Raw genomic sequence first — 27,372 nt, 5'->3', positions numbered from 1 at the left:
CTCTGCTGCTGTGTCCCTCCATGGACGGCTTCGGATGGATCGGGCTCCACCCCGGCACCGTGTTCACTCACCGCCCTCTCTGCAGCCTCCATGCAGCTGTGGCGGTCCTGCCTGGGCCGGGTGACCTGCTCCATGGCCAACTGCCTGCTCCTGATGAAGGTGCGTGGGGCCTGGGGCACACGCGGAGGGTCCACACAGCAAGAACACACTCCACATGTGCTGTGACTTCTGTGCGAGAAATTCCACAGAATGGAGACTTCCTTGTCCTGTGTAATTGTTAAACGTGGGGTGTCCAACAGACAACGTAAGCCTTTCCAATGCTGGGGACACAGCCCCGACAGTGTGTGTAGTTCAGGGTTCAGGATCTGGAAGAGGGGCCACACGTAAATGAAAAAGATGAGACAAGAAATAATAATTTGGAAATATTGGGGGCCAGGCGGGCAAGCCCAATGCAAGAGAAAGGACTTCCACTGGTGCCCAGGCTTCGTCAGTCTTTTATTCAATTTTGGATACACATCTAGCTCTTAGTCAGGCAGGTAATTTCGGTAACAGACAATCTTAAAGGTCAGTAAATATTAGAAGGATTTACTCTGAGACTATTTGATCAGGAAATAACTTGAGCCCCCATTGTCTGGACTAGACAATCGGTGCTTAACTCTGGCCCTTGCCATGGGTTCAAGGTTCACCATCATTCTGGGATCCTTGTTTGCACTTCTCTGCTAGTGAAGACAATGGGTGGCTTCCTGCAAACCACTTGTGGGTTTACCGAATTATAATGGTCCTTGCAGTGTTTTGAAGAAACATTACATATACCTTGTGATCCATATTCTTCCATCCTGTCTTTCTCACAAGTCTCAGATTCTCTATAAAGATTTTTATTATTATGAACAGATTGTATTTTCATACTCTCTTCTAGTTTTTATTTTTTCTGCTTCTCTTTTCCTTCTCCTAATTCCCTTGAACTCAAATCTGATTCTTGTCTAAGTGTTCTAACAGAACCCTTACTACTCCTGATGTCTCTTTCCTGTAGTAAATAATTATTCATGAAGAGAGGAAGCTGTGATTGTGGAGAGGCCTCTGGGAGAGTAGTCAGCTCTTGGCTTTGCTGAAGTGCTTGTAACACTACTCAACATCAAAACCTCTGGGCCTCACTTTTCTCTTCCCTAATATAAAGAAATTAGACTATGTAATTCCTAAGATGCTTGAATTTCGAACATTATACAATTCTAAAAATTTGAGAGAGTTCTTCAGGATGGAGGACTGCTTACATGTAGGAAAAATGCTCTTCATATAGGCAAAGCCCATAAAGAAAATGACAATTGTTTAAGTAACAAGACTTTCAAAATGCATAATTTTTGTGACTCTTAATACCTACTTGCCCCTGGTTCTAAGATTATAGTACACTTTTTATACAGGGCAGAGATTTAAATTAGGTACGATGGTGATCTGCTGACCGTTTGAATGTGAAAGGAGATCAAATGAACAATCTGAGTTGCTAATTATTGTAGGTTTACTAACTGTAGAATACACTTCTGGAATTACAGGGCCTTTATAAGAGAATATAGAGTTACTAGAGGCCTGGTGCATGAATTCGTGCACTGGTGGGGTCCATTGGCCTGGCCTGCACCCTCTTACAATCCAGGACCCCTTGGAGGATGTCAGAGAGCTGGTTTCAGCCCAATACCCGCAGGCCAGGCCAAGGGACGCCACTGGTGCATGGGCACCGGGCCTCTAGTATGCATATAAGTTCTTTGGTAAATCTCTCCCCGCCTCCTCCCTTCCCTCTGAGATTCATCAGTCTGTTCCATGTTTCCATGCCTGTGGTTTCTGCTCCTGCATTGAGTATCTGCCCCCTGGTGGTCAGTGTGCGTCATAACTTCCAGCTTGTTGTCCAGTTGTAATGGTCACTTCAGTTTTTATATATATAGACTAGAGGCCCGGTGCACGAAATTCGTGCAGGGGAGGTCCCCCTCAGCCCAGCCTGCACCCTCTCCAATCTGGGACCCCTCAGGGGATGTCCGACTACCGTTTGGGCCCGATCCTGGGGCCTCAACCGGCAGTCGGACATCCCTCTCACAATCTGGAACTGCTGGCTTCTAACGGCTCACCTGCCTGCCTGCAGATCGCCACTAACTGGCTCCCCTGCCAGCATGATCACCCCTAACCGCCTCTGCCTGCCAACCTGATTGCCCCTAACTACCTCTCCTGCCAGCCTGATGGCCCCCAACTGCCCCCCCACCAGCCTGGTCACCCCCAATTGCCCCCCCTGCCAGCCTGGTTGCCCCCAACTGCCCCCTTGCTGGCCTGGTCAACCCTCACTGGCCCCCCAGCCAGCCTGGTCGCCCCTCAATGCCCCCCTCTGCCGGCCTGGTTGCCCCTCACTGCCCCCCTGCCAGCCTGGTCACCCCCAACTGTCCCCTTCTGCTGGCTTGGTCACCCTTCACGGCCCCCCCTGCCAGCCTGGTAGCCCCTCACTGCCCCCCTGCCGGCCTGGTCACCCCACACAGCCTGCTGTTCAGTCGTTTGGTCGTCCCTCACTAACCCCCCTGCCAGCCTTGTCGCCCCACTCAGCCTGTTCAATCGTCCGTTCAGTTGTTTCGGATGTGACGGCCCCTGGCTCTTTATATGGATAGATAGTGAAGTTTTCCTTGGATAAAAGAGCATGAAATATGTCCACATGAGCTTAGGGCTGAAGTAATAGAACATTGAAGTAATTGGGCAGAGAACAGTGTTTATTGGCTCAGACAGACCTTTTTGAGGTAGCGCTTCAAACCTTCTAGTTCAATGGCCTTGTTTTACAGAGAGGAACTGTGGTCTAGACGTGAGGTGGGAATGAATAGAGCACTCTATTGCTCTCCTGACTGGATTCCATTCTGGAGCCCAGAGACTGCCTCCCTCGTGCTGGCAGGGAGGTGCCCTTCCAGGCGGGAAAGAGCCCTTCCAGTCATGCTGACTCCCCTGCAGGGCCCGCTTTTCTGTGAGGAGTGGGCAGCCATAGACTGAGTGTGCTTTCCCGGGAGAAATGCATGTGTCTGATAAACATCAGTGACTCACTCATTTACTCTTTCATTCCTCCTTCCAGACAACAGATATTTAGTGAGCATCTCTCAGAGACAGACACCATGGCAGAGCTTGTAAGTCAACCCAAGCAAGCCTCATGGGACTTAATCTCCCCATTTTAGATTTATAATCATCACTGGGCATTGCTCTCTCCCTCTGCTGCCCAAGTTTCTGAAATAATAGATTTGGGCATATTTTTGTCATTGATGTCAAAGATTAGACATCATGAAAAATTAAATAAAAATAAAAAAGAGAAATTATGTGGTGCAAGTTTTAGAAGAAAAATTCACAGGATTTTGCTGGCTCTGATGAAAATATTTTTTAAGGTCACCCTGAGACTTTCTATTTGAGCCTAGATCTTGCCTGAGTTCTGTGTCCTTTTGTGTGATTGTGATTATGGCCTCCTTCCCTCAACTCCACTTTCTTTGTGATATTGTACTGTCTTTAAATTTATTTTCTATCATACTATGTAAGATCAAGGCCTGTGTCATAAGGGAAAGGCAAGAGAGGAAGCTCGTGTTCACTAGTAATGCTATCGCTTATAATTACTCATGACGACATTTATTGTCACTCACCAGGCTGTGCGTCTGCATTGTCCCCTTAGGTGTGTGTCCTTTTGCCAGGACAACAACTTTATTGAGACCTGATCAACTTCTCTGCCACTTGCAAGGCTAACTCTGTGTGACTGTTCCTTTAACCTGCTGGTGTCTTCTTGGTTTAATACAATGCAGGTCACTCTGCATCACCCTCAAATTCTTCCCAGGATGTAAAGCTATTTGTAAAATTTAAGACATCTGTAGCTTCTTTCAGGTTGTGCTGGGCATTTTCTCTCCACAGTGGCCAATTCAGAGCTGTGGCTGCCACAGATGTTCAGCTTCTAATGAATAAAACTTGTTGCTAATCCTTTGCAAGACTGAAAAAATCTACATGATAAAGCTGCAATGATGCCAGGTGGTAATATGTGAATTTTAAACATACCATAATGCACTCTACTCTAACTCATCTCTAACGCATTTTAAAATGTCACAGAGCTCAGAATCCAATCCAGTGGATAGAAAATCTCTATTTCAGAAGTAGCTCTTTTCATGATTAGCTATTGTGATCGTATTTCACAGTCTCTCTGGAGCCCTTGCAGATATCAGTTTTTTTCTGTGGGATTTCAAGCATGTGAAGGCCTTTCTGGGCCCTAAGACAATGCTGCACATTGAGAGGTTCTCCTCTGCTTGTAGTTGAGAAGCCTGGCGGGGAAGTGGGGCAGGGGGGCGGGTGGGGGGGGGTGGGTGTCACGGAGGAGCAGGCCAGATCACTCTTGTCAGACATTTAGACAAGATTGCACTTCTGGTAGATAAACGTGATCCTGAAACTGGGCCTCCGTCCTATACCCACTCAGCCTTAGGACTATTAAGAACAGTGTGTGGATCTCTGTATTCTGAGAATTTTCACACACACACAAAAACAGTAAAAACAAAATGTCCTTCTATCTCATTATATTTATCAATTATTAAAAGTTTGCTACTCTTGTTTCATCTAATTCTTTTTTTTCTTGGAGTATTTAAACTAGATCCCAGCCATACTTTTTACCCATACTTCAGTGAAATCCTTAGATTTTTAATGTTAAATAAAAATTTGAGACAAAAATTTAAGTTTATTTTTGTTTTGTGTCTGAAATTAACACCCTAATTAGCTTTGTTCTATGTTGATACATTTATTTTTCCTAGGTTCATTTTTGTCTTTCTTTGATTGACACCAAAACTCTATTTTGCTTGTCATAGCCTGCAGTTATTATATTGGTGATTCATTCTCCTCCGTCAACCATCTCTGAGAGGAACCTGATATTCCTGTGGAGATGAAAAAACAACCCTCACAACAACAACAACAACACAGAGCAAGGCTAACACAAGCCCTTTTTATCTCAGGAGATAGAATTGGAAAGGAAAGTAGGAGGGTGTGTGTGTGCATGTGTGTGTGTGTGTGTGTGTGTGTACCGATACATTTTAGCAAGCTTCAGAGAACACAACATTTAAGGTGAAAGAAGCAGCGATGTCTAGGACAAGTGAATGGAAAACTGGAGAAGCACCAAGAAGAGGGGCTTGCTGGGCATGGCCGGTGAGGAGGCTGAGGCCGGAGGCCGCTCAAGGACGTGAGGCCTGGCCCTGCCACTGTGCAGCTGCGTACCCTGGGGACTCCTGCACTTGTTCTCTTGTGCAAAGTGGTAGACAGTCCTCTCTGCTGTATAGAGTCGCTGTGGGGATTCCAGGGGGTAGAATGCCCAGCACAGTCTCTTACAGGTTTATTTTGCCAAGTAAGAGAACTTGTGCCTAAGGATGATCTTGCTTCCCCTTTGCACTGCACAGCCGATGGCAGTGGCCTGGGCTGGTGCTGAGGTTGCGCTTCAAACCTTCTAGTTCAATGGCCTTGTTTTACAGAGAGAAATTGTGGTCTAGACGTGAGGTGGGAATGAAATATAAAAACAAATCTTGTCATTTGCCAAGCACATATTTGCTTAATGGTAAAATTTGTAGATAGAAAAATTAAGGTTCTTCATATTCTGGTTTTCTTGACATTTTAGGTAGTATAGTAATACATTCTGGATGTTTGTGAATTTTAAATGTTCAGATTTTCTATATAATGTTTAATAAATTTTAGGTGGCTTATTGCTAATTTTAATATATTTCTACTAAGATTATTTACTTGTTTTTTAAAATATTTTTATATTGATTTGAGAGAGAGAGAGAAATATTAATTTGTTGTTCCACTTATTCATGCATTCATTAGCTGATTCTTGTTCATGCCCTGACCAGGGATGAAATCTACAACTTTGGCACATCAGGATGGCACTCTGACCAACTGAGCTACTGGGCCAGGGCTAGAAGTCTTTTTAAAATAAGGTGCAGACTTACAGAAAAGTTATAATAATAATAGTAGGGGGTACAGAAAATGCTCATAGTTTCTTCATGCACAGCCCACACATATTAACATCTTGTCACATCAGCTTTCTCTTCCTAAATAATCAAATTGTCATTTTGCATAATATTTTAAGGTAATTGCAGTCATTATGCTTGACTACTGCTAAACATTTTAGTGTGAATTTCTTTAAAAATAAGACATTCAGCCCGGTTGGCATGGCTCAGTGTTTGAGCGTTGACCCAAGAATAAAGAGGTCACCGGTTCTATTCCTGGTCAGGGCACATGCCTGTGTTGCAGGCTTGATCCCCAGTGACAGGAGTGCAGTAGGCCGCCTCTCACTCTCTAGTCAATAAGAACATATAAAAATAATAAAAATAACACATTCCCTTATACAATTACAGTACAATTATCAGATGCAGGAAAATAACATACTGTTATGTAATTGTTTACCTAATTCATGTTTGTTCAGTTATTCCATTAGTCCAAAAGTCAATATAGAATTACATGTTACATTTGGTTATCATATTTCTTTAATCTCCCTTTATCTGAAATTTAGACTTTGTCCTTTATAGCCAGGATATTTTTTGAAGAGTACAGGCAAGATACTTTTGAGATGGTCTTGAATTTGGGTTTCTCTGCAATTCCCTGTGATGACATTCAGGTCACACATTTCAGACTGTTGTGCCCAGGAGTGACATTCTGCTGTTCTCAGTGCTTTTAAATTGATAATAAAATTAAAGAAAATAAAAGAATTGCTAGCATGAGAGTTATTGTAACTTTTTTATGAGTTAAAATGTATCATAAAATTAATGCTTCCGCCTGCCTGATGTGGCTCAGTGGTTGAGCATCAACCTATGACCTGGGAGGTGACAGTGCGATTCTGGGTCAGGGAACATGCCTGGTTTGTGGGCTCAATCTCCAGTAGAGGGGGTATAGGAGGCAAGGCCCTGAGGCCTACTGATATGATGCCCACAAGTGCTCCCAGCTGTGGCCTCCCTGGGATTGGCCAAAGCTAGGCTGTCATAAGTTACCTGAGGCTACACACTACTCAATGACAGCAGGCGTCAGAAGGCAGACTAGACCCACAGTCTGCTGTGAGTGAAACAGCTTTGGTTGTAAGCTTTTCCAAAGACACATCCCAAGGACATCTGGAGACCAGTGGAGAACATCCTGCTCTCTCCCAGGTCTCCAGTCAAGTGAGGTGATAGGGGCCTGTCTCAGGAATGTGGGTGCCTGGTTATCAGAGTTCTAGCTTCTGTATTGTCCTGTCGCTGAGGAAGTGAAATAAAGTTTCAAGGTTCCATTACCTGTATGTGTTCCTTTAAGCAGACTTACCTGGAAACCTCTCCAGGCTTTTGACCGACACCCCCATAAATACTCCAAGTTATCCAACTCAGCTTTCCCCCACAGCTCCCCGTTGTTCTTGCCACCAGGGTCCTAGCGTTCAGGAGAGCCCAGTTAGACCTGTTTGTCTGATGGGTTTGGTGTCCTGGCAAAGCCATTGTGTCCTCCTGGGCCTTCCCAGGGACCCTACCAACACACGAGGGATGATGTGGGCAGTGTGGCGTGTGCCGGATGCAAAAACTCAGAGCTGGCCAAATTATAAGACGGGGTTGGGTGTTGCCTGAATTGCCACTTCAAACAGGCCTGTTGTGAGACTGGTAGAGTCACGCTGCTCTGGGCCACTTTTATAGGTCTTCCTTCACCGGTAAGAGGGTGAAATGAAGGAAACCAAGGTGTGACCACCCATACCATATAACCTTCTATGGTCTCCCAGGACACGTAGCATCAGACCTGGGCTTGCTGTGAGCCTACTTGGTGGGCGGCCTCCACCTCCACCTCCACTCCCCCTGGACCCTGCCTTCGCACATGCACATTTTGAGTCACCACTAAGTGTTTACCAGTTGGATCCTCCACAACCAAATGCTACCATGGGGATGTGAAGTTGAATCCCTAGGGGAGCCCGGGGAGGGCACCCCCTTCCGCGCTACCCAGGACATCGCACCGCCACCAGGAGCCAACCTCCAGCATCTCGCATCTCCTGGAAGCTCAGAAGGTGGGCGAGAGGCAGCTGATGGCTCAGCAGGGAGAGATCTAGTCCCTGGCTAGGGGGCAGGATGCAGGGAAGGTTAGTGGAGCTGAGCACCAGGTCAGCAAGGGGGCCAAGGGCTCAGCGGGCCTGGAGGCCCTGCGGGGGCTCTTGAGGTTCCCGGAGGCCTGCTCCAGCTTCTACGGCCATACCACCCTGGAAGCGCCCAATCTCTTCTGATCTCAGAAGCTAAGCAGGGTCGGGCCTGGTTAGTACTTGGATGGGAGACTGCCTGGGAATACTGGGTGCTGTAGGCTTTTTGTAGTTTTATTCTTTTAGCCCGCCCCATCCTTCCTTTGGCAGTGTTGAGGGGGGGCGGTTGAGGGGGGAACCTCCGGCCTCTAGGGGCTACTCTCGGAACTGAATCCCCACCCTCCCTAGTGCACCCCCCCTCCTCCGCCATCAATAATTAGGAAATGGTGTGTAGCTGTTTAAGAATGGAATTATTCCCATGTGTTTTCAAACACCACTCTGCACTCTTTCTTGCTGTTCAACAGTGATTCTTAGTACTGTCTAACAATTTTTTCAATTTACTGATATTTTTTATTGAATTCCAAGTCGTTTCAAACACTGTGCTATAAGTTATTCCCATATGTTGTCAAACATGGTTCTGCAGTCTTTCCTGATCTTTAGTAGTTTTTTCCAAGTGGAGTCTAACAATTTTGTTCAATTTACTTCTCTTTTTCATTGAATTTCAAGTGGTTTTAAACACTGTGCGTGCTTGCTATGCTTTAGCAGTTATTCCCACTTGTTGTCAAACACCATTCTTCAATCTTTCCTGATGATTAGAAAAGATTTCCAAGTGGAGTCTAACAATTTTGTACTGATAACTGCTCTTTTCCATAGACTTCCAAGTCGTTTCAAACACTGTGCTGTAGTGTGCTTGCTGCTCTTTTTGAGTTATTTCCACCTGTTGTTTAACACAGTTCTTCAGTCTTTCCTAATGTTTGGCAGTGATTTCCAAGGGGAGTCTAACAATTTTGCACAGTTTACCGGTCTTTTTCATTGAATTGCAGGTCGGTTCAAACACTGTGCCATTGTGTGCTTGCTGCTCTTTAGGAGTTATTCCCATGTGCTGTCAAATACTGTTCTGCACTCTTTCCTGATGTTCAGCAGTGATTTCCATGTATGATCTAATAATGTTGTGCAATTAACAGCTTTTCCAATGAATTCCAAGTGGTTTTCAACACAGTGCAATAGTGTGCTTGCTGTTCTTTAGCACTTATTCCCACTGCTGTCAAACACCATTCTGAACTCTCTCCTGATGAGTTTAACACAGTTCTTCAGTCTTTCCTGATGTTTGGCAGTGATTTTATGTGGTGTCTAACAATTTTACACAGTTTACTCCTCCTTTTCAGTTAATTCCAAGTAGTTTCAAACTCTGTGATATAGTGTGCTTGCTGCTTTTTAGGAGTTATTCCCACGTTTTGTCAAACATGGTTCTGCAGTTTTTCCTGATGTTTGGTAGTAATTTCCATATGGAGCCTAACAATTTTGTACAGTTTACTGCTCTTTCTCATTGAATTTCAATTGGATTCAAACACTGTGCCATAGTTCGCTTACTGCTTTAGTAGTGCTTTGTTGCTCTTCTGAAACACATTTCCACAATCATTACTGATTTTTAGAAGTGATTTCCATGTGCTTTCTAACAATTTGGTACAGTTTACTTCTCCTTTTCACTGAATTCCTGGGAAACAGGACAGCACAATTATCCTAAATTGTTTTAGTGGCCACAGATAATGCGTTCCAGTTGACTCAGTGGTCCCAAGACCAGGACAGTGCAATTACTCTAAATTGCCTCGATGGCTCTAGATCAGAGGTCCTCAAACTTTTTAAACAGGGGGCCAGTTCACTGTCCCTCAGACATTCCACACATGCGCACTGCGGGCCCGGGATGAGTCGGCTGCTAAGCAGGACAGGCAGTGGTGGCAAAAACACCCAGCGGGCTGGATAAATGTTTTTGGAGGGCCGCATGTGGCCCGCGGGCCGTAGTGTGAAGACCCCTGCTCTAGATAATGAATTCCTGGCAACTCAGTGGTCTCAAGACCCGAGGGCTCTAGATAAGGTGTTTCTGTCAATTCAGTGACACCAAGACCCAAAACTATAATTAACATGCTTAATTCTGCTTCTGTAAACTGCTTTTTTGCAAACCAGGTTCCTCATTCCAAACCTTGAGATGTAATCAATACCTTTCTGATCTTGCCTATATAAGTCTGGTTTTGCCACCAACTTATCACTATGAGATTTGTGGAATGGCCCCTCATAGTCCCGGATTGCAATAAATGTGACTCTTTAATTCGACTTCTTGACGCGTCCTTCTGTGATTCGCGGGGTACATTACAACATTTGGAGGCCCCAGTGAGATGCAGACCCTTAGGGGTGCTGTTTCGGACGCAAAGGGAGGCAGAACCTCCCCTGAGCCGTTTGTGGAGACTGAGGGGACTCTACGGGGTGCGCACCCTGAGAAGTTCCAGGGCCCTGGAGAATTCCCCTTCGGATCCAGCTAGCGGACAGGGGACGTTGGCCTGTCCCTAAAAAAAAAAAATTCATTGGAGTCACCTGAAAAAACCTCTAGAGGTAAGTTCTGGGACCGGTCACTGGTGGTGGATTGTGAGAAGGGCTGGACGCGGCCTAACTTCTCTTTCCTTGGTACCCCTGAGACGTCAGAGGGTACTTCTGGCCTTGGTTTTCTTGGTTTTGTTTTGGATTTTTGTGAGCCTTTTTGGTTTTGGATTTAGATTTGTTTGTGAGCTTTTTTTGTTTTTGGTTCTTGTTTGTGAGTCCAATGTATTTGTGAGTCCAATGTGTTCAGTCTGTCGATTTGGTTGTTTCACCGAAATCCTCTTGGAGGACATTGAATGGTTCTTTCCTTCCTCTCTAACTTTTGGGGGATTGTGTGAATGGATTACTGATCTAGATTATCAAGGATCTCTAAGGGACTTGTCCTGTATCTGGCTTCTAGACGGTATTCACCATCTCTGGGACTTCCAGGAGGGAAGTCAAAACTCGGACTGGCTAAGGGTTCGAATCTGGCCTATCTTTTAAAAAAGGTAGAAGAGAAGCGTTCCTAGGTAGTTTTCTACTGCCTCTGTTCAGGGACTTGTCTGTATCTCTGCACAATTGAAACTGATTTGTTGGTATTTTGTGGTGTAAATTTGGCATGCTAGGTGTAAAAGTGTTTTTGTTTGTTTCTGTTTTGTTTTGTTTCCTTTGAAAAAACCTTCTGAACATCTCCTGAGTTTCCGTGGTGAATGGGGAATGTTATCTGTCTTTATTGTTTAAATATGTGTCTTTGTTGTTTAAAATTGTTTAGCTAGTAAAATTTCTGTTTGTGTCTCTTAAAAAATATGAATGTATTGCTAATCTGAGGTGTTATGCCCAGATTTCAAGATCCCCAAGAAACCACATCAGGGAGCCAGCCAATCCGATGCAAAAGCATAAGAATCTGTATTTCAAGCTAGCTTGAGCTCCCCGTCCACCAGACTCACCGACACAACGACAAGCCAAGTGGCGAAGAGAGAGAACCCCGCCTAGAGACGGGTTTTAAAGGGGGGGTTGGAGTAAGGGGAGGAGAAAGGACTGTGCTCTGCCGATTGGCCAGGCGCAAGTCGATGTCTTGTTCCTGGGTGTGGCTAGCAGAGTCTTAGACTTCCGGGAAGAAGCCCCTTGCCAAGCACGTGGCCAAGGTAAGATGGAGGACGTAGCCCTTACCCTGGGGCAAGATGGAGGGCGTAGCCTTTACCCTGGGGCAAGGTGGAGGGCATAGCCCTTACCCTGAGGCAAGGTGGAGGGCCTAGCCCTTACCCTGGGGCAAGGTGGAGGGCCTAGCCCTTATCCTGAGGCAAGGTGGAGGGCCTAGCCCTTACCCTGGGGCAAGGTGGAGGGCCTAGCCCTTGCCCTTTCATTCCCCCCTTTGTCTTGGAACTTCCGGCTCAATCATGAGATGGACTGCATTTCTATTCCACCGTTGCTAGAGGCCCGTACTGGGCATATCTTAACAAATGGTCTGGTGGAAGGGAAAGAAACCATTTTAGCTTTAACAACTTCTATTGAAATAGGATTTTTCTTCTTAAAATCCTCCATGGCTATCAAAAAGCCAAAACAAGATTAATTTATCTACTGTCCTGATGTTTGCATAAACACAACAAGAATGGTAACTGACTACCTTTGCTGGAATCTCATGGTTGAATCTTAATGTGCCCCGTAGGGCCAGGAAGCCAAGCCATCCAGCTGCCATCAGGCCTGCCTGCAGTATCTGCTGAGTTAGGTGAATCCCTCACCTGTAGCAACTCCACCTGAGCCCACGCTCCAGGCTTTAAGGCCCATCTCAGTAGCCCTGCTACTTGTTGTGGCCCAGAGTGTGTGGGGGTTCCGCAGGGACGCAGAGGCATCCTTACTGCTCCCCTTCTACTCTTACCAACCGCCAGTGATGGTAGGGCATCGGCCTGACACTCCAGCGGCAGCCATCTTCAGGGCTTCCAAGCAGGATACCAGGCTTTCTTCATGGCATTCTTACTGGCTTCAAGTCTTTAGAGCTCAGACAAGGCTCTTTAAAACATGATACTCCAGTCAAAGTTTTCCATTAATAAAACCACTATTAGGAACCGGTCTTATTGAATCTATGCAAAGAAATGTATTGCCATGTTAGCATTGCCAAATTTCGGAGGAATTACATAAGAAGAAAGACATACTGATCTACTCTAAGATTTTCTGACTTTCCTTGCCAATTCCTTTTAACAAAACATTAATTGTTGGCATTAAACTTTCTTTCTATGCATAACCATGCCTCAGACCTTCTATTCTAAACAGGCTTTTTCCAGCTTACTACCCCTGACATGGGCATGGTGACTCAGGCCTGCAAAACAGTATTACAGGCTGCCAACTGTTAGCTGTCTTTCAACAGAGACCAAAACCTAATGGGCACCGTTCTTGCCCATTTGGGCACCTGTCCTCTTAGCAGCTAGCCATCCTTTACTTTTGGGGGTCACCCCACATAGTTCCCTTCCAGGACAGTCAACATACATTCAAACCTGCAAAAGAATCAAAGGTTAATATAACATATCAATACAATGAAACAATATTGGCATCATGGCCGCTTCAGGCAGCCAAATCTTCTGCTTCTAAACATGTGATACTAAAGTCCATTCCTGATCTTCCTATGAATTGTCCTTGTCTTTTTGGAGCCATGTCCATGAAGACGCAGGCATTATCTAAGTCTATTCAATGTTACCAGCATCGGGCAGTTCGAGCACACTGTAGCTTGAGCTTGAGCGGGTTGCGTTGATCTCGATTGACGCTCCATTTGGTGATGAAGTCTTCCAGATCATGGATGGGTCCGCTGACCGGACGTGAGTGTGATGGACCCAGGTCGCGACACCATCTACCTTGAGAGCGGTGGGGGTCGTCAGCACCACTGTGTAGGGACCCTTCCAATGTGGCTCCAGGGTCTCCAGGTGGTGCCTTTTGACGTAGACCCAATCTCCTGGTCTGTGCTGATGAGGAGTTGGGGTTGGGCCAGTCTCCTGGGTGGCACCGAGGCGCAGCCAAATGTCCTCGTGCACCTTCTGGAGCCCTCTCAAGGAAAGAGATAGTTCTTGCAGCAAGAAAGTCAGCTTTAAGGTTAGGAATGATAGGGGGTGGGGCCTGCCGAACATGATAGGAGAGCCACCCAGTCCCCGCCAGTTTCCATGGTTTGTTTCTACCAGTTCCCTTTGTGGCAGAGCAGCAACCAGGCCTCTTTCAAGGGAGTGCGCTAGGAGGGGGTATCAGCCCCTCCTTTGCTAGCAGCAACAGGTACCAAACCCTTTCAGTACATTAGACCAGCTTCATTCCCGCCTATCTTTACAGATTCCAAGGCCCATTGTCTTCCTTAATCAGTACTGGCCTGTATTATCTAATTCAGCACAGGCAGGGGGAAGGGCCCATTAAATCTTTGCCTTGAGGAATTGTGAGCCCCATCCTTAAATGTCCCAATCAGACTAGAAAAGCCACAAATACCTTTTAAATTTACCCCAGAATTCCAAAATCCCAACCCAGCACAGAATATCACATAGCAAATCAAAGTTCCCAGCAAACAAACAGAGATGCTTACAAACGTCAAATAAACATTTACACTTACACCTTTTCAGTGAACAAGTATTTTTACAGTCTTGGGCTCTTGAGCTGATAACAGGAACATTGCCCAAGTCCCCTGATGGGGGCCTTTCCCACATCCCAAGACAGGATTCTTGACCTATGTCTCATTCAGATAGAAACGGTTTTCATCACAAACAAACAAAAAAACCCAAAACAAAAAACCAAGAAAATCAAGGTCAGAAGTACCCTCTGATGTTTCAGGGGTACCAAGGAAGGAGAAGTTAGGCAATGTCCAGCCCTTCTCACAATCCACCACCAGTGACCAGTTCCAGCTTATTGGCCTACCATCCATTCAGCATTTCTCTTTCCTCCCATCACATCAAAGCCATGCTTTTCAGTTAGTTAGAACTTTTAGCCTTAATTTTTAGGTGACACGTAAATAATTAACATTCCTTAGATTAACAATACATTCAAATTTAACAACAAGGATACATATTTAAGCAATAAGGACAGATCAATTTACAGAAGCAGAGACAGCATGCAATCCAAACCACAGCTGTGGGTAAACACATTATCTAGAGTCCTTGGGTAACCTAGGTTAAACTTAGGCATATCCTGGGTCTCCCGAACACTGAGTTGCAAGTTAGCTGGAGCCCTCCCGACCCTGGGACAGCTGCACTGTCCCTCCCAGGCAAAGGAAAAATATGCCCTTGAAGATCAGCATAAAACCACAGTCTCTATCTGACTTTAGAAATTGGATCACTGCTATCAGTCCCTTTTAAAGACTTTGGCATAACCTTTAATTGTCCTTAGTTTAAGGAAAGCAGGGTTTTCTAGATTTAAGAGATTAGCTTAAAAATAAATCCGAGAGGCAAGCACACTTGCTGCCCCATAAAACTTCGCCTTAAAGCTCCACCCCTGACTAAATCAGAGGGAGGGGCCTTTGCTGTTTCAAGATGGCGGCCCCCAGGGGAGCGGCAAACCATGCGGCCAACATGGCGGCTGCCAAGTCATGCAGCCCAAAATGGTGGCTGTACCAATAAGCAAAGGCATTTAGTTACCACAATAACACAATTTTTCCCAATTCAATCCAAACATTTCTTTGTCAGGTTCATCTCTGCCATTTTTAAGGCCAAAACAGTCTCGGGTTTTTATTCTGTACACAGCAAAAGGACAAGTTCAGCTCAAAACTATGCGCACTCGTTTTTAAACTGGCCTTTTCCCTTTACACGTGCACAGAAATCCCAGATGCATTTTTAAACTTTTCAATTACAAGAAGGACTTTCAAATCAATACTTTTACATTTAAGGATACATTTAACTTCTATCATCTAGCTGGGGCGATCTCCACGGGAAGCGGGAAGAGCCCGGCTCGCATCCAGAGCCGCCGCCGCCGGCCTCCGGGGTGTCCGGCCCTCAGGCTCCGCGGGGGACCTTTCCCAGACCTTCCCCTGGACCCGACGCTGCCGGGGGCCTCGCTGCTCCGGCCTCCCGCAAGCGACTCGCCAACCTTGCCCCCCCATGCTCCGCCCAGCTCCACTCGCTCGCCACAAGCCCGGGGGCCAATGCCCCGCCGCCGCCACCACTGCCGCCGCTGCCTCCGCGGAGCCCAAGCTGCCTGGGCCCGCGGCGCAGCCGGGCCCCAGGGCAAGGGCTGCGCTCGCCGCGCACCGTGCTCGGTGCGCCGGCCTCAGCCTCCGCATCCAGGCGCATCTTTCCTCTCCTGCGGCCCGAGGCACAGTGATCCCTGCTCACCTTCCCTGCCTGGGAGGCGCGCGGGAAGGCGGGGACCCCTCCCCTGCCTTTACACTCACATACTTTCACCAGACATTCATTCAGAGTTTAAACAATCCATTCAATTCCTAACAACTTCCCAACTCCTGAGGGAGCTCTAAAGCCTCCTCCAATCTCCTTGAAATGATCAATCACAATACCCGAAGGAGCAATCTGAGTCCGTCCCATAACATCCGTCCAGTAAGTCCACAGAAAACAAAAACACAAACAGACAAACAGGGCCCCAAAGAACAGCCTTCCAACTCCATGGAAGCAACTAGACAATGGCCTTAAGCCAAACCGGCGGGAGCGACCCGCCTCGTCTCAAATCCACGAGAGGAATACACATCTCTCATGAGGAAAATACACATCCCTCAAATCCGTGAGAATACACATTCCTCGTGGGGAGCAGAATGTCTTCTAACTCTCCCCGGCCTGTGGTCGTTCACGGCGTGTCCGCCTGGACCCCTCAGGCACAGATTCCAGAAGTGAGCTCATACAGGACAGAATACACAACACAGAGACACTTACCGCGGCCACGCAGATTCTACGGATTGAGGATCCCTACATGGTCTTGGGAACCCCAGACGAGCCCCCAAATGTTATGCCCAGATTTCAAGATTCCCAAGAAACCACATCAGGGAGCCAGCCAATCCGATGCAAAAGCATAAGAATCTGTATTTCAAGCTAGCTTGTGCTCCCCATCCACCAGACTCACCGACACCACGGCAAACCGAGTGGCTGAGAGAGACAGGACCCCGCCTAGAGACGGGTTTTAAAGGGGGGATTGGAGTAAGGGGAGGAGAAAGGACTGTGCTCTGCCGATTGGCCAGGCGCAAGTCGATGTCTTGTTCCTGGGTGTGGCTAGCAGAGTCTTAGACTTCCGGGAAGAAGCTCCTTGCCAAGCACGTGGCCAAGGTAAGATGGAGGACGTAGCCCTTACCCTGGGGCAAGATGGAGGGCCTAGCCCTCGCCCTTTCAATTGACTCGGCTCTCTTTGTTTTCTATGCCACCTCCTGAGCCACCTAACAGTATGATTTAAAGATTATATATATATTTTATAATTATTTTAAAGAATATATCAATTAAGTTTAAACTGGTTTTTGTATTAAAAATTTGGTTGAGATTACAGAATTAATCCTTCTTATTTAATTAGACCAATAAGCAATATATTTTGTTTTTTTTTGTTTTTTTTTATTATTAAATCTTTATTGTTCAGATTATTACATTTGTTCCTCTTTTTTCCCCTCCATAACTCCCCTCCTTCCAGCTCCCACCCCACCCTCCACCCTCACTCCCCAACCACTGTCCTCATCCATAGGTGCACGATTTTTGTCCAGTCTCTTCCCGCATCTCCCACACCCCTTTTTCCCCCAAGAATAGTCAGTCCATTCCCTTTCTATGTCCCTGATTCTATTATAATCACCAGTTCATTCTGTACATCAGATTATTTATTCACTTGATTCTTAGATTCACTTGTTGATAGATGCATATTTGTTGTTCATAATTTGTATCTTTACCTTTTTCTTCTTCTTCCGCTGCTTAAAGGATACCTTTCAGCATTTCATATAATACTGGTTTGGTGGTGATGAACTCCTTCAGCCCTTCCTTATCTGTGAAGCTCTTTATCTGACCTTCAATTCTGAATGATAGCTTTGCTGGATAAAGTAATCTTGGTTGTAGGTTCTTGCTATTCATCACTTTGAATATTTCTTGCCACTCCCTTCTGGCCTGCAAAGTTTCTGTTGAGAAATCAGCTGACAGTCGTATGGGTATTCCCTTGTAGGTAACTGAGTTTCTTTCTCTTGCTGCTTTTAGGATTCTCTCTTTGTCTTTTGCTCTTGGCATTTTAATTATGATGTGTCTTGGTGTGGTCCTCTTTGGATTCCTTTTGTTTGGGGTTCTCTGCACTTCCTGGACCTGTAAGTCTATTTCTTTCACCAGGTGGGGGAAGTTTTCTGTCATTATTTCTTCAAATAGGTTTTCAATATCTTGCTCTCTCTCATCTTCTGGTACCCCTATAATTCTGATGTTGGTACGTTTGAAGCTGTCCCAGAGGCTCCTTACACTATCTTCGTATTTTTGGTTTCTTTTTTCATTTTGCTTTTCCGGTTGGGTGTTTCTCGGTTCTTCGCATTTCAAATCTTTGACTTGATTCTTGCGCTCCTCTGGTCTGCTGTTGGGAGTCTGTATAATATTCTTTATTTCAGTCAGTGTATGCTTACTTTCTAGTTGGTCCTTTATCACACCATCGAGGGTCTCATTAGATTTCCTGTACATCTCATCAAGTTTATCTACAGACTCTAGAAGTCTCTTGAGAGATCTCAAAAGTGTGGTTCTGAACTCAATATCCTCCCTTGATAGTTTTGTCCTGTTTCTTTGTCTCCGCATTTTTTACGCTTTCTTGGTGCACCCCCTAGTGGTCTTTGTGCGCAGTCTTGCTGTAGTTAAGCCTTGATTGTTGTAGTTAATACTAGAGGGATTTTACCTCCAGGCCAACTGGCTGTGAGAATCCAGCAATATATTTTGAATTTCTAATTTTTTTCAGAGAAAACACAAGATTTTCTTAAAATTAAATTTCTATACTTTAGGCATTTAGTTACCACAACTACATAATTTCTCCCAAAAGCTTTTAGAGCTGGCAAGTCAAATATTTAGCATTTCTTTAGATTAAACTGCTAGAGCTCGGTAGCAGGCCTGTAGCCATACAAATGCAAATTGCATCTTCTTCCTGCTGGTTACCTGCAGGGTAAAAAGCTTTGTCCTAGGCTGGAGAAACAAGTTTTTTGACCTAGCCTCTTGACTTTTTAAAACCACCATATTTTTTTTTTAAGAGTGAGCCAGGAAACTGTGGCCTACCTTCTTAATTAACAAAGGGTGTAGATAGTTTTTACCTGGGCTATTTAGATTTTTATAATTAATATGTTATTTATCTATGTTTTAACAATTCTTAAGATTCAGATCCAATTATAATTATTTTAAGGCATTTTCTTTGGCAAATTTTTGTAACAGAGACAATTTACTGATTTTCTTGGTGGCCTCAAAAGTTAACTTTTGAACACAGTTCATTAGCATTTTAAAAACTACTCTTTATTATGGAAATACCAATCTTGTTGCTAGAACCAGCCTGTATTTTTTCCCTGGGTCAAATTTGCCATCTTTCTTAGGAAAAAACCAGTCCTGGGGTTTTATTTTGTAGCACTTGTAGAGAGGTTTAAGTTCTAGCTCAACACTCTAAAATTTGAAATCAGACGATGCGAGCATTTGTTTTAACCTAGCTTTTCTCTTTACATGTGCACAGAAATCCCAGATGCATTTCTAAATTTTGTAAAACTTTTCAATTAGGAGGAGACTTTAAATTAGCATACTAGGGGATGCTAATTGGATTGCCACGTGGCTCCCTTCCCCTACATCCTGCTTGCTTTGATTCGGCCACGTTTATTTTCCCAATTAAACTAAAGGCATACTTAATAGAAAAAGACAGATTTTAAATTTTTTCCTATTTCGCTTTCCAAAGTAGTAACTAGCAGTTAGATTTATTTTCACGAGAATTAGTTTATCCCAACTCGTTCTTCTATACTATTTAAACACAGCATTAAGTAGTCTCTTGGGGAGAAAGCTGATAGCTTTAATCTCTCTAGCTGCCCAGTCTCTCCTCTCCAGGGGCAGAGGATCTGGTGGCTTTTTAGAAATTATAAATTTTCGATCTGCAAAACAAATTAGGTTTTTTATTATTTGAACAAGAAACCACATTAAAGATGACCATGGCACTATTTTGTCAGCCTGATTTTTAAAAGTACATTTTAATATTCCAATTTCTTTATAATTTTGCCTTTTAACCAAATTCTTCCCCATTATAATCTGATTTGAACACAAAGTATCACACATGCACTTGGGGATCTGCGGGCTTCCGAAGCTGACATGGGCTCTATGCACAGTTAATCTTACCACCATCACTGGTGCTGTTTCTGCTCAGGCAAACCCTTCTTTTTCAGATGTCCATTCTTGGTGCTGCAAGGGTTCAGGAAGCCCCAGTTCAGGACGCCATTAATGCTGGGGTTCTTGTTCCAGCATTAAGAAGGGTTTAGCAATCTGGAGAAGGCTGTGTGTAGATTAAATAGCAGTCCAGAGACAAAATATAATTTTGAAAGGCATTTGGGGGTCAGAGGAGCCTAGTTTAAAGGAAAACAAGATCCCCTCATCTCAGGACCCCATGCTTTTTATTAACACAATTTGTCCTGAGGCGAGGCAGAGATATATACTTCAAAGGGTCAGGGTTTTGTATACAGAGTCCATTGTCAGATTGGGGAGAATTAGCCTATGGCTATTCAGGTGTTTGGCCAATAGGAGGCAATAACATATAGATTAAGATGCCCTGAGCAGTCTGGCAGCAAAGAATCAATTTAATGTATCCGATTCAGGTTTGGGGAAATGCCATCAGCCATTCCCAGATTCAGCCCTGCTGTCATTGCTGGATTTGGCTTCCCACAACAAATGTCTGCTATTTTGCTGCCTATGGCTTCTTCTACAATTTTTATGATTTCCCATCTTATGTTTAAGTCCTTTATCCATTTTGAGTTTATTTTTGTGTATGGTGTTAGTTGATGGTCTAGTTTCATTTTTTGCAAGTATCTGTCCAGTTTTCCCAACACCATTTATTCAAGAGACTGTCTTGACTCCATTGTATGGACTTGCCTCCTTTGTCAAATATTAATTGAGCATAAAGGCTTGGGTCAATTTCTGGGTTCTCTGATCTGTTCCACTGATCTATATGTCTGTTCTTCGGCCAGTACCAGGCAGTTTTGAGCATGATGGCTTTGTAGTATAGCTTGATATCTGGTATTGTCATCCCTCCAACATTGTTCTTCTTTCTCAAGATTGCTGCAGCTTTTGGGGATCTTTTTTTATTCCAGAAGAATTTTTTCTGGGTCTTTGAAGTATGCCGTTGGTATTATGATGAGGAGTGCACTGAATCTATAGATTGCTCTGGGTAGTAAGGACATTTTAATGATGTTGATTCTACCAATCCATGAATATGGTATATTCTTCCATTTGTTCATAGCTTCCTCTATCTATTTTTTCAACTTTCTGCAATTTCTGAGTACAGGTCCTTTATCTCCTTGGTTAAGTTTATTCCTAGGTTTCTTAATTTTTTGTTGCAATGGTAAATGGGATTGCTTTTTTAATTTTCTTTCTGTGAGTTCAATATTGGTCTATAGAAAAGCCATAGACTTCTGGGTGTTAATTTTGTATCCTGCTACATTGCCGAATTCATTTATTAAGTCTAGTAGTTTTTTGATGGACTCTTTGGGGTTTTCTATGTACAACATCATGTCAACTACGAATAAGGATAGTTTTACTTCTTCTTTTCCAATTTGGATGACTTTTGTTTCTTCATCTAGTCTTATTGCAATGGCTACTACTTCCAGTACTATGTTGAACAGGAGTGGTGAGAGTGGGCATCCCTGTCTTGTTCCTGCTCTTAGTGGAAATGGTTTTAGTTTTTTCCCATTGATTATGATGTTGGCTGTGGGCTTGTCATATATGGCTTTTATTGTGTTGAGGTATGATCCTTCTATTCCCACCTTGCTGAGGGTTTTTAATCAAGAAAGGGTGTTGGATTTTGTAAAATGCCTTTTCTGTATCAATGGATATGATTATATGGTTTTTATCTCTCAGTTTGTTTATATGGTATATCACATTTATTGATTTGCAGATAGTGTACCATCCTTGCATACCTGGAATTAATCTCACTTGGTCATGGTGCATGATCTTTCTAATGTAATGCTGGACATGATTTGCAAGAATTTTGTTGAGGATTTTGGCATCTATGTTCATGAGGGATATTGGCCTATAATTCTCTTTCTTTGTATTATCTTTGTCTGGTTTTGGGATTAGGGTAATGCTGGCTTCATAGAAAGAGCTTGGAAGTGCTCCACCCTCTTGAATTCCTTGTAATAGTCTGAGGAAGATAGGTTTTATTTCTTCTTTGAATGTTCGGTAAAACTCCCCTGTGAAGCCGTCTGATCCAGAGCTTTTGTTTGTTGGAAGTTTGTTTGTTTTTATTACTGCTTCAATTTCCTCCATAGTTATTGGCCTATTCAGATTTTTTGATTCCTCCTGTTTGAGTTTTGGAAGGTCGTATTTTTCTAGAAATATGTCCATTTCTTCAAGATTGACCAGTTTGTTGTTCATAGTATTTTTTTATGATTCTTCATATTTCTGTGGGGTCTGTTATTTCAACTCTTTTGTTTCTGATTTTGTTTATTTGGGTCCTCTCTTTTTGCTTCTTGGTGAGCCTGCCTAGAGGTTCATCAATCTTGTTTATCCTTTCAAAGAACCAGCTCTTGGTTTCATTGATCTTTTGTATTATTATTTTGGTCTCTATGTCATTTATTTCTGCTCTGATCTTTATTATCTCCTTCCTTCTGCTCACTCTGGGCTTTTCTTGTTGCTCTCTTTCTAATTCTTTGAGTTGTAGAGTTAGATGTTTTACTAAAATGGTTTCTTATTTTTTGAGGTGGCCTGTAGAGCTATAAACTTTCCTCTCAGGACTACTTTCATTGTGTCCCAAAGATTTTGGATTGTTGTGTTTTCATTGTCATTTGTTTCCAGGATGTGTTTTATTTCTTCTTTGATCTCTTTGGTAACCCACTCATTCTTTAATAGTATGCTATTTAGCCTCCAAGTGTATGAAGTTTGTGATTGTTTATACTGTAGTTGATTTCTAATTTTATGCCATTGTGATCTGAGAAGATGCTTGATATGATTTCAATCCTCTTGAATTTGAAGAGACTTTGCCTGTCCCAATACGTGGTCTATCTTTGAAAATGTCCCATGTGTGCTTGAGAAGAATGTATATTCTGTAATTTGGGGGTGGAATATTCTAAAGATATCGATTAAGTCCATCTGATGTAGTTAGTCATTTAGGATTGATGTTTCTTTGCTAATTTTTTGTCTAGAGGATTTATCCAGTGATGTTAATGGGGTATTAAAGTCTCCTACTATGATTGTGTTGCTGTCAGTCTCTCCCTTGATATCTTCCAGAAGTTTTCTTGTGTATTTGGGTGCTCCTGCATTGGGTGCATAAATGTTTACCAGAGTAATATCCTCTTGTTGTATCAATGCCTTTGGAATTATGAAGTGGCCTTTCTTATTTCTTCACTTTCAGGTCTATTTTGTCAGATATAAGTATTGCTACCCCAGGTTCTTTTATCTTTTTCATTTCCACTTGCCTGATTGATATGTTTCCATCCCTTCGCTTTCAGTCGGTGTGAGTCCTTTGTTCTGAGGTGGGTCTCTTGGAGGCAGCATATATATGGGTCATGTTTTCTTATCCATTCAGCCACTCAATGTCTTTTGATTGGAGCATTTAATCCATTTACGATTAATGTTATTATTGATAGTTACTTGTTTGTAGCCATTTCTGTATTTTATGCCTGTGTTCCTTCCTCAGTTTCTATTTCTTCTTTTTACAGCATTCCCTTTAGCATTTCTTGCATTGCTGGCTTGTTAGTGATAAACTCCCTTAGCCTTTTTTTGTCTGTGAAGCTTCTGATTTCCCCTTCAATTTTGATTGATAGTCTTACTGAATAGAGTATTCTTGGATTCAGTCCCTTGCTTTGCATCACTTTGTATACCTCCTTCCATTCCTTTCTAGTTTGATGTGTTTCTGTTGAGAAATCATGTGACAATCTGATGGGGTATCCCTTGTAGGTAACTGTTTCTCTCTTGCAGCCTTTAAGATTCTCTCTTTGTCGTTAACATTTGCCATTGTAATTATGACGTGTCTTGGTGTGGGTCTTTTGGGATTCATCTTGCTTAGGACTCTCTGTACTTGTGTAACATTTTTCTTCCTCATATCAGGGAAGTTTTCTGACATTATTTCTTCAAATAGATTTTCTAATCCTTGCTGCTCTTCTTGTCCTTCTGAATGCCCTATAATATGTATGTTACTTCATTTTGCATTGTCCCAAAGCTCCTTAGGTTTTCCTCCTGCTTTTTAATTTTTTTCTCCAGTTGCTCTTCAGAATTGGCTTGTTTCTGTACCTTCGCTTCTAACTCACTAATTTGGTCCTCTGCTTCCTCTAATCTACTGTTGAAACCTTCATGGTGTTTTTGATTTTAGCTATATCACTTTTGATTTCTTCCTGGTTTTTGCATAGATTGTTTATTCTCTTCTCGATCCGGTGTGTGATCTGTATGACCATTACTCTGAATTCTTTTTCTGTCATGTTGCAAGCATCTGTTTCACTTATTTCCTTTCTTGGCGATTCCTCATTTTCTTTCCTCTGGGGATTGTTTCGTTGTCTCCCCATTCTAACTATCACCAGAAGGTTCAAATGTCAAATTGCATGGGTCGGGCCTTGTGCAGTGGGAGCTTCGCACCCCCCAAGTGTCACTGAAGAGCTCCAACACCAAGACGTGTGGCTGCCATGGGTTAGTGGGAGGCATGCTTGCCCAGGATCAGAATCACAGGCGCTTAGTGTGGCCTCATGTACACACGTAGAATCAGGGACCCCACCTGCGCTGTGCTGAAACAGAGACCCTGCTGGCTTGTGCCAAAAGTCAGAGTCCCTTAGTGTCTGTCAGAAACCCCTGTACCCACGCTGAGAATCAAGTATCAGAGTCTGTTGCTTGGTGCGGCCTGAAGCTGAGAATCAGGTTACCTGTGTGCACATGTGCTAAGAATTGGAGTCACTGGCTCTTAGTGTGAATGCACTGGGAATCAGGGATCCCAGGCGCACGTGATGAGAAACAGAGTCAAGTCACTGGTGCTCAGTGCTGCTTCTCGCATGGAGAATCAGGATCCCTGGTCTGCTTGGGGGACCAGGTTGCACAGTTGCACTGTGTTGGCAGGAGGTCCACTACTGCCTGCGGAAAATAGCCTTCCGTGTGCGCTTGCCCTGAATCAAAGTCACGTGGCACTGCCACCCTGTGTGGCTGTGGGGTCTGGTCACGGGCATGCATGCTGAGTGAAACAAACTCTCTGTATTCGCGTGCCCAGGCTCAAATTCAGCGCAGCATCCCTGTGTGGGTGCAGGGTCTGGTCATGCGAGTGTGCACTGCGGGAAACAAACTCTCCATGTCCGTGCACCCAGTCTCAAATTCAGCGCAGTCTCCCTGTGTGGGCACAGGGTCTGGTAGTGCAGGTGCATGCTGCAGGAACAAACTCCCCAAGTTCCCTCACATAGGCTCAAATTCAACGCAGCCTCCTTGTGTGGGCACGGGGTCTGGTCACAGGAAACTCCCAGAGTTCGCGCACCCAGGCTCAAATTCAAATTCAGCACAGCCTCCCTGTGTGGGCATAGATTCTGGTCATGGGAAACAAACTTCCCATGTCTGCATACCCAGGCTCAAATTCAGGTAGAGCCGCCACTGCTGTGTGTGGGCAGGAGGCCTGTTTGTGCGTAGAGGGTCTGGCAGTTCCTATGCCACTGCTGTGGGCCGGTGAGGAAGGGGATTGGCTCTGTGACTCACAGAAATCTGAGGCCGGGGTGCCTGGGGTCTTGGTGTCTGTGGGTCTGCAGCCGTGGTTGCAGGTCTTTTACCCTATTGGCTGTAGGGTCTCGGTTTGCGACTGAGACCAGATTGGATAGTGGCAAGGCTAGGATCCTAGTCTCAAGCAGTTCTGTTCTTGAAGATGACGTGGTCTAAGTGCCGGCGGTGTCCTACCTGGAGTGTTTGTGGTGACAGTGGGGTTTCGCCATCTAAGACTGCCCGGTTTGGCAGCCCCTTGGAAGACCTGCAGGATCTAACTGTCCCTAGCTCTCTCACACACACACCACACACGTCCTCATGCTCCTCTATTGCTCCCTCACTCTCTCACACACTCTCCTTCCCTACCTTCTTGCCGGTTGCCATCTTGTCTCCTCGAAGAAAAAAATTTTTTAAAAAACCCAAAACGCCTTAAAATCTAAAAAAATAATAATAAAATAAAGAGAAAAAGAAAAATCAAATCATTCTTGGACAACCCGCAAGGAAGTCACTTTTGCATGCTTCCAGCCTACCTGCCCCAGTACCTATGCAGCTATGTCATTCTTCATTGCCACTTGATTCCACAAGGAGTTCACTAATGTGTATATCAAAAATTTTAAGGAAGAGGTGGATGATGAGAGTCTGAAAGAGCTGCTCAGTCAATTTGGTAAGACCATAAGTGTCAAGGTGATGAGAGATCACAGTGGGAAATCCAAAGGCTTAGGCTTTGTGAGTTATGAAACACACAAGGATGCCAATAAGGCTGTGGAAGAGATGAATGGAAAAGAAATCAGTGGGCACGTCATTTTTGTAGGCCATGCACAGAAGATAGTGGAATAGTAGGCTGAGTTTAAATGGCAATTTGAACAGCTGAAGCAAGAGAGAATTAGTTGATATCAGAGGATGAATCTCTACATTAAGAACTTGGATGACACCATTGACAATGAGAAGTTAAAAAAAGAGTTTTCTCCTTTTGGATTCATCACCAGTGCTAAGGTTATGCTGCAAGATTGAAGAAGCAAAGGGTTTGGCTTTGTCTGCTTCTCATCTCCTAAAGAGGCCACCAAAGCAGTCACTGAGATGAATGACACATCTTGGGCTCCAAGCCACTGTCACCCTGGCCCAGAGAAAGAAAGAGTGAAAGGCTCACCTAACCAACCAGTATGTGCAACAGGTGGCCAGGATGAGAGCACTCCCTGCCAATGTTATCTTAAATCAGTTCCAGCCTGTAACTGGTGGCTACTTTGCGCCAGCAGTTCCACAGGCTCAGGGAAGACTTCCATATTGCACACCTAACCAGTTAGCACAGATGAGACCTAATTCATGCTGGCAGCAAGATGGTAGACCTTAAGGCTTCCAAGGAATGCCAAGTGCTATACACCAGTCTGAACCTCATCCAACTCCTCACCATCTGGGGTAAATGGTAATGCTCTGGCCTCTCATGGCCCTCCCTACTACTGCTCAGAGAGTTGGGCCTGAGTGCCCAGACCACTTGGCTAAGGACTTTGGTGGGGCTGGTGCCACCCAGCAAGGACTGACTGCCAGCCGCCAGTTGGTGTTCCCCCAACTATGCAGATCCTAGCTCCTCGTGCTGCTGTGGCGGCTGCTGCTCCTCGGGCTGTTGGATCTTACAAGTATGCCTCTAGTATCTGCAGCCCTCACCCCAGCCTGCAGTCCATGTGCAGGGGCAGGAGCCCCTGACTGCCTCCATGCTGGCCACAGCATCCTCCATAGGAACAGAAGCAGATGCTGTGAAAACATTTGTTCCCTCTCATCCAAACCATGCATTCGAACCTAGCTTAAAAGATTACAGTAAGGCTTCTAGAGATCGACCACTCTGGGCTGCTACACATACTGGAGTCCCCCAAGTCTCTCCGCTCCAAGGTGGATGAAGCTATGGCAGGTCTACAGGCTCATCATGCCAAGAAAAGAAGCTGTTGTTTCTCCTACCTCTTAGGCAAGGAAATAAAAAATGATCCAAAAGCCAAATAA

General features: G+C 44.4%; 2 pseudogenes; both read left to right on the top strand.

The window, feature by feature from the left end:
• Positions 1-90: 90 nt before the first annotated feature.
• LOC102439371 lies at positions 91-27,372 on the top strand (annotated as a pseudogene).
• Positions 8,195-8,313, top strand: LOC111823026 (annotated as a pseudogene).

The sequence above is a fragment of the Myotis lucifugus genome, unplaced genomic scaffold (assembly GCF_000147115.1).
Source record: "Myotis lucifugus unplaced genomic scaffold, Myoluc2.0 scaffold_4, whole genome shotgun sequence".
Lineage (NCBI taxonomy): Eukaryota > Metazoa > Chordata > Mammalia > Chiroptera > Vespertilionidae > Myotis > Myotis lucifugus.
Note: the sequence above shows the minus strand (reverse complement) of the source record. Positions and strands in the feature narration are given on the sequence as shown.